The following is a 7,980-nucleotide window of genomic DNA, read 5'->3' as shown; positions in this document are numbered from 1 at the left end:
TACAATACAATACAAACAAACAATACAATACAATACAATTAATATAACATTTATCCTGTAGTAAACAATAAACATGAATATGCATTAAATACATGAACACCTTTTTCTGGTGCAACACAATACATATGATATGCATTTGAAGCCTTATTAACTAGGGATAATAATATTTAGGTGAAAGCAAAGTATACAGTTACCAATATATTATTTGTTTTTGAATTAAACCATAAGAAATCGACTTTGGGTGTTCAATGTACGGGGGGTAGTTTGACTGACTGATCTGACTGACTGACTGACTGACTGACTGATGACTCATCTCTGTCTCAATCAATCAATCAATCAATCAATCAATCAATCAATCAAGTCCACTATACATACCTTGTACAGTAGTGACTTTATTGATAAAACAAATAATATATCAGCAATTGTATACATGTCAGAGTTTCCGTGAGATTTGGGTGGCCCTGAAAAGGGCCGTTGGATGTTTGTTTGAGGTAAACTCAAAGTCGACTTGCTGCTGGTGTACTTGGTGACGGCCTTGGTGCCCTCTGACACGGCGTGCTTGGCCAACTCACCGGGGAGAAGCAGACGGACGGCGGTCTGGATCTCCCGAGAGGTGATGGTCGGGACCGTTTGTTGTAGTGAGCGAGGCGGGAAGCTTCGGCGGCAATTCTCTCGAAGATGTCGTTGACGAAGCTGTTTCATGATGGACATGGCCTTGCTGCTCACGCCCGGTGTCGGGGTGCACCTGTTTCAAAACCTTGTAGATGTAGATACCGTACGATTCTTTCCTCCTCCTCTTTCGTTTCTTGTCCCCGGAACGGGCGGCCTTTGCCTTACCGGCCTTCTTTGCTCCCTTTGTGCTAATCTTAGGTGCCATAGTTTTGTCGATGCGAATATCGTAAGCGAGAATAGTGGCGCGATGTCTGTTTTTTCTTTTATAAGCGGTCGACGTGGATCGAGAGTCTGGATCGAGATTCGAGCGTGAGTGAAAGGCGGACGCGATAGTAGGCACAGGTTTTGGGCGCTTCGTGTGTTGCTTTGAATTCCTTTTCGCCGTTATATATAAAGTGGCAGTTCGCGAATTTTGCTATCAGTGTGCACAGCTTGTGCTTCACGTTAGAAACAATCAACATACAATCATGTCTGGACGAGGGTAAAGGCGGGAAAAGCTAGGGGTAACAAGGCAAGACCCGATCGAGCCGTGCTGGTCTTCAGTTTCCCGTGGGACGTATCCACCGTCTGTTTGAGAAAGGGTAACTACGCCGAGCGTGTCGGGGGGGGTGCCCCGTGTACCTGGCCGCCGTTCTCGAGTACTTGGCTGGCCGAGGTTTTGGAGTTGGCAGGTAACGCCGCTCGTGACAACAAGAAAGACGAGAATCATCCCCCAGGCCGTCATCTCCAGCTCGCCATCCGTAATGACGAGGAGCTGACACAGCTGTTGTCGGGCACCCATAGTGACCATCGCACAGGGCGGTGTGTTGCCGAATTTCATAAACATCCAGGCCGTGCTCGATCTGCCCAAGAAGTGCGGATGTGCGTATGTGTGTATCCTCCGCCAAAGCGGCACAAGGAAAGTAAATTTTTGGAAATCTATTACTGACAAACAACAACAAATCCAACGGCCCCCTTTAAAATTGCTACCAGGCCACCACAACCCACCACACGAAAGTGTCTCGTCGTACCGTGCAATTGCTATTAAAAATTTAGTCATGTATTAACACGTAGGAGAATTTTCATTCGATAAATCTCAAAAAAAAAACAGCCAGTGAGAAAATGCTACAATCGTAATAAAATAGGTAATAGACGAAGTATCCAGTGCGGAATGTGTGTATGTGTAATCCCCGACCCGACTAACTGTTGGCTGTAAATCTCTGAGTGCAAGTCAAGAACCCTAGCGGTAAATTTGGTGTTAAAAATAAAAATGAAATAAAATCGGTTTTTGCGGTAATTTGGAGTTAGGGCTAGCGCTGTCGCTGAAATCGGTGTTAGGGTTAGCGGTAAATTTTACAGTGTTAGGGTGGCTAGCGCTGTCGCTAGAAATCGGTTGGGGTTAGCGTTAAATTGGAGGTTAGGTTAGGGTTAGGGTGTGGTATCCATTGGGTGTCTTGTTTGTCTGTTTTAGTCGGGATGGGTCCGGTGTAGGTACCTGGAATGTATGTATGTATGTAGGTATGTATGTATGTATGTATGTTATGTATGTATGTATGTATGTATGTATGTATGTATGTATGTATGTATGTAATGTATGTATGTATGTGTATGTATGTATGTATGTATGTATGTATGTATTATATTTATTTATTTATTTGGGCGGTGGTGTGGAGTGGAGTGGAGTGGAGTGGAGTGGAGTTGAGTGGAGTGGATTGTGGACACCAGTCTCGGCGTGCTGTGATGGCATGAATTAATACGGAACGTATCTTGAACATGTCGAATAATATTGCGTCGGAATGAGTAGGGACAAAGCGGCGTTCATCCTAGCGATATGTAAGAGGACGGGCGGGAGGTGCTTGCCTTGATAGGCTTATAGCGCAATGACGGTAGTTGTTAAAAACAACTGGTTTATAAACACATACAAAAGAGATTATAAACGAAACCAGCAGTACCTACGTGTTTTTGACATAAGATGTAACCTAATTAATAGCAATTGGGTACGAGACACTTTCGTGTGGTTTGGGTGGCCCTGAAAAAGGGCCGTTGGATTTGTTTGTTGTTGGTGTTGCGAGGTAGTCTCAACCGCCGAATCCGTACAGGGTACGTCCCCTGGCGCTTCAGAGCGTAGACGACGTCCATGGCGGTGACGGTCTTCCTCTTAGCATGCTCTGTATAGGTGACAGCGTCACGGATGACGTTCTCAAGGAAAACTTTGAGGACACCTCGGGGTTTCTTCGTAAATCAATCCAGAGATACGTTTCACTCCACCACGACGGGCCAGACGGCGAATGGCGGTTTTGGTGTAATACCCTGGATGTTATCACGCAAACTTTTTCTGTGACGCTTTGCGCCCCCCTTTCCTAGTCCTTACCTCCTTTTCCTCGTCCGGACATGATTGCTGCAGATTAGTTCAACTGAAAATACAAGAATCGAATGGAGTAGACCTAGAGAGACTACTGTATTTATGTGGCGGTCTTAGTCGTTATCCAAATCAAGAGAGGCCACAGCCTGAGTTACGGACCTGAACGGAGCCGCGCGTGTTGTGGTCGGTGTTTGCTGAAAATATGCTATGGTTTGGCTCGTCGCATGAGTGCTTACCGGAATGATTGTACCCTGCGAATTTGTCATTGTTTGCTTCTCATTTGATTAGTAGCGTTAATCTTAAGACAATTTAAGTATCGTTTGTAGTAATAATTTATGGTTTTTGTTAATTATTTTCAATAGGATTATAGTCGTTACAGTCGAAGTGAAAACGGTGGAGGGATTGAAAGTTGTCCAATCGTCGTGCGAAGGTATTGTCGTCCCAATGAAATCGCGTTACTGCTTAGGCGGGCATCCAATGAGTGAACATATTGGCCGGGCAGTGGACGACTTGAAGTTTATACAAGCGTGTTAAAAAGTGCACTGTTGGCATTCAGTCATCTGAAAATGGCTCGTACTAACACAGACTGCACGTAAATACTACCGGAGGTAAGGCTCCAAGGAAGCATTTGGCCACCAAGGCAGCTCGTAAGACGTGCCCCGGCCACCGGAGGTGTGAAGAAACCTCACAGGTACAGGCCCGAACCGTCGCTCTCCGTGAGATCCGTCGTTACCAGAAGAGTACCGAGCTGCTCCTCATCAGGAAGCTGCCCTTCCAACGGGTTGGTGCGCGCGAGAGATCGCCCCAGGACTTCAAGACGGCGACCTCCGTTTCCAGTCGTCCGCCCGTTATGGCACTGCAGGAGGCTAGCGAGGCTTACCTGAGTCCGGTTGGCTTCCCTGACCGTGTGACTTTTCGAAGACACCAACCTCACGTATCCTAATCAACATGAGTGCCATCCGACGCCCAACAAACCCAGGCCCTAAAACATCATGCCAAAGGACATATACAGCTGGCTCGTTGTGTCGCGTTATGCCGAGGAAGCGTGTAAGCCTAAACTGGTATTTACTAAGACCTTCCCCAACCCAAAAACACAACATACAGTCCCACGACTGATACCTCATTGTCAGGGATCTAGCACACCCACATCTCACGAAAGTGACATGTCATACAATTGCTTGTCATAGTATTTACCTTTCTTAAGAACTTATGCAGTGTGTATTGGTGCATCTATTGAGAGTCAGCGATTAAGTACCGCAAAGTGTGCGCCATATGTCCAGTCATACATTTTATCAGCGACAAATGTAGCACTCCAGACACTTATATAGTATCTACTCAATACCCCATTCATCAAACATTCATGTGACCCCCAAATAATTGTGACGCGCGATTACTTTTATTATGCACATGTATACTCCTCCCACTTCCCGCACGATAATAGCTACGACGGACTAGAATAACGCCCTATTTACTTTGCTTGCATAACCCCCCCACGCGCTATATGGTCCGTCCAGATCCAAAATAACAATACAAAAACACTACACTTACTTACCATACACTCACACTAATCTACTCACACAACAACGCCAAATACTCGCAACCTCGTACTAACTCCTAATACACATACAATACAATACAAATAACCATAATAAAATAAAAAAAGTTTCTCCTCCCAGTAAACCCGTACATACTCGTCTCAAATAAATATGTCATTCTTCAATTACACATACAACTCCTACCAAACCCTGTCATGTCGTACACATAAACATCAATACAATAACTAGGCGCACACGACAGAACTCTTAAAGCCAAACAACAACTACAAATACTTAATATACACTAGCAACTATGGCATGAATATGCATTTGAAGCCTTATTACTAGTGCATACTACATATTTAGGTGAAGCCTTCCACAGTGTATACAGTTTGACTCATCATACTATATTTGTTTGTTTCGATTAACCAATAAGAAATCGACTTTGTGATGTTCAATGTACTGGGGGTTAGTTGACTGACTCGTGACTGACTGACTGACTGCACTGACTGACTGACTCTCACTCACACTCCAACTCTCAATCAATCAAATCAATCAATCAATCATCAATCAATCAATCAACATCCACTATACATACCTTGTACAGTAGTGACTTTATATGATAAAACAAATAGATATATCAGCAACTTGTATTGTATACCATGTCACTTCCGTGAGATTTGGGTGGCCCTGAAAAGGGCCGTTGGATGTTGTCGTTTGAGTAAACTCAAAGTCCTACTTGCTGCTGGTGTACTTGGTGACGGCCTTTGGTGCCCCTCTGACACGGCGTGCTTGGGCCAACTCACCGGGGAGAAGCAGACGGACGGCGGTCTGGATCTCCCCGAGAGGTGATGGTCGACCGTTTGTTGTGTAGTGAGCGAGGCGGGAAGCTTCGGCGGGCAATTCTCTCGAAGATGTCGTTGACGAAGGCTGTTCATGATGCGACATGGCCTTGCTGCTCACGCCGGTGGTCGGGGTGCCCTGTTTTCAACACACCCTGTAGATGTAGATACCGTACGATTCTTTCCTCCTCCTCCTTTCGTTTCTTGTCCCCGGAACGGGCGGCCCTTTGCCTTACCAGGCCTTCTTTGCTCCCTTTTGTGCTATCTTAGGCTGCCATAGTTTTGTCGATGCGAATATCGTAAAGCGAGAATAGTGGCGCGATGTCTGTTTTTTCTTTTATAAGCGGTCGAGTGGATCGAGTCCTGGATCGAGATTTCGAGCGTGAGTGAAAGGCGGACGCGATAGTAGGGGCACGGTTTTGGGCGCTTCGTGTGTTGCTTTGAATTCCTTTTCGCCGTTATATTATAAAGTGGCAGTTCGCGAATTTGCTATCAGTGTGCACTTGTGCTTCCACGTTAGAACAAATCAACATACAATCATGTCTGGACGAGGTAAAGGCGGAAAAGCTAGGGGTAAGAGCAAGAACCACGATCGAGCCGTGCTGGTCTTCAGTTTCCCGTGGGGACGTAATCCACCGTCCTGTTGAGAAAGGGTAACTACGCCGAGCGGTCGTCGGAAGGGGGTGCCCCCGTGTACCTGGCCCGCCGTTCTCGAGTACTTGGCTGCCGAGGTTTTGGAGTTAAGGCAGGTAAACGCCGCTCGTGACAACAAGAAGACGAGAATCATCCCCCGTCATCTCCAGCTCGCCATCCGTAATGACGAGGAGCTGAACAGCTGTTGTCGGGAGTGACCATCGCACAGGGCGGTGTGTTGCCTAACATCCAAGGCCGTGCTTCTGCCAAGGGGCAGTCCTCCGCCAAAGCGGCACAAGGAAAGTAAATTATTACTGACAAACAAAACAACAAATCCCAACGGCCCTTTTCAGGGCCACCCAAACCACACGAAAGTGTCTCGTACCCAATGCTATTATTGTAGTCATGTATTAACACGTAGAGAATTTTCATTGATAATCTCTCCAGTGTGCTACAATCGATAATATTAGGTAATAGACGAGTATCAGTGCGGATGTGTGTATGTGTATCCCCGACCCGACTAACTGTTGGCTGTAAATTCTGAGTCAATTCAGGAACCCCTAGCGGTAAATTTGGTGTTTTAGGGATTAGCGGTAAATTTGAGTTAGGGCTAGCGCTGTCGCTGAAATCGGTGTTAGGGTTAGCGGAAATTTGGAGTTAGGGTTCGCTGAACGTCGGTTTTCGGGTTAAGGGTAACATTTTGTAGGGTATAGAGGTTCCAGTGGGTGTCTTGTTTATACTGGTTTTTAGTCGGGATGGACCTGTCCGGTGTTGGACCTGGGAATGTATGTAATGTATGTATGTAGTATGGATATGTATGTATGTATTGTATGTATGTATGTATGTATGTATGTATGTATGTATGTATGTATGTATGTATGTATGTATGTATGTATGTATGTATGTATGTATGTAAGGTATTTATTTATTTATTTATTTAGTGGCGGTGTGTGGAGTGGAGTGGAGTGGAGTGGAGTGGAGTGGAGTGGAGTGGAGTGGACACCAGTCTCGGCGTGCTGTGATGGACATGAATTAATACGGAACGTATCTGAACATGTCGAATAATATTGCGTCGGAAATGAAGTAGGGACAGCGGCGTTCATCCTAGCGATATGTAAGAGGACGGGGGGCGGGTGCTTGCCTTGATAGGCTTATAGCGCAATGACGGTCGTTGTTAAAACAACTGGCATTATAAACACATACAAAAGAGATTATAAACGAACCAGCAGTACCTACGTGTTTTTGACATAAAGATGTAACCTAAATAATACGCAATTGGGAGTACGAGACACTTTCGTGTGGTTTGGGTGGCCCTGAAAAGGGTTTTGAGTTGGATTTGGTGTTGTTGGTTGTTGCGAGGATGAGTCTCTGAAACCGACCGAATCCGTACAGGGTACGTCAAAAACTGGCGCTTCAGAGCGTAGACGACGTCATGGCGGTGACGGTCTTCCTCTTAGCATGCTATGTATAGGTGACAGCGTAACGGATGACGTTCTAAAGGAAAACTTTGAGGACACCTCGGGTTTCTTCGTAAATCAATACAGAGATACGTTTCACTCCACCACGACGGGCCAGACGGCGAATGGCGGTTTGGTAATACCCTGGATGTTATCACGCAAAACTTTTCTGTGACGCTTTGCGCCCCCCTTTCCTAGTCCTTTACCTCCTTTTCCTCGTCCGGACATGATTGCCCTGCAGATTAGTCTCAACTGAAAAATACAAGAATCGAATGGAGTAGACCTAGAGAGACTACTGTATTTATTGTGGCGGTCTTAGTCGTTATCCAATCAAGAGAGGCCACAGCTGAGTTACGGACCTGAACGGAGCCGCGTGTTGTGGTCGGTGTTTTTGCTGAATATGCTATGGTTTTGTCGCATGAGTGCTTACCGGAATGATTTACCTGCGAATTTGTCATTGTTTGCTTCTCATTTGATTAGTAGCGTTAATCTTAAGACAA

The 7,980-nt window shown here is 45.7% G+C and overlaps 5 pseudogenes; 3 read left to right on the top strand and 2 right to left on the bottom strand.

Moving 5' to 3' along the window:
• Positions 1-461: 461 nt before the first annotated feature.
• Positions 462-904, bottom strand: LOC121367156 (annotated as a pseudogene).
• Positions 905-1,000: 96 nt separating this feature from the next.
• Positions 1,001-1,718, top strand: LOC121367155 (annotated as a pseudogene).
• A 1,011-nt stretch (positions 1,719-2,729) lies between these two features.
• LOC121367159 lies at positions 2,730-3,044 on the bottom strand (annotated as a pseudogene).
• Positions 3,045-3,580: 536 nt separating this feature from the next.
• LOC121367154 lies at positions 3,581-3,956 on the top strand (annotated as a pseudogene).
• Positions 3,957-5,917: 1,961 nt separating this feature from the next.
• On the top strand, positions 5,918-6,549 carry LOC121367160 (annotated as a pseudogene).
• Positions 6,550-7,980: the final 1,431 nt, after the last annotated feature.

The sequence above is a fragment of the Gigantopelta aegis genome, unplaced genomic scaffold (assembly GCF_016097555.1).
Source record: "Gigantopelta aegis isolate Gae_Host unplaced genomic scaffold, Gae_host_genome ctg9547_pilon_pilon, whole genome shotgun sequence".
Classification (NCBI taxonomy): Eukaryota; Metazoa; Mollusca; class Gastropoda; order Neomphalida; family Peltospiridae; genus Gigantopelta; species Gigantopelta aegis.
The sequence above is the reverse complement of the archived record's forward strand: the minus strand, read 5'-3'. Positions and strand labels throughout refer to the sequence as shown.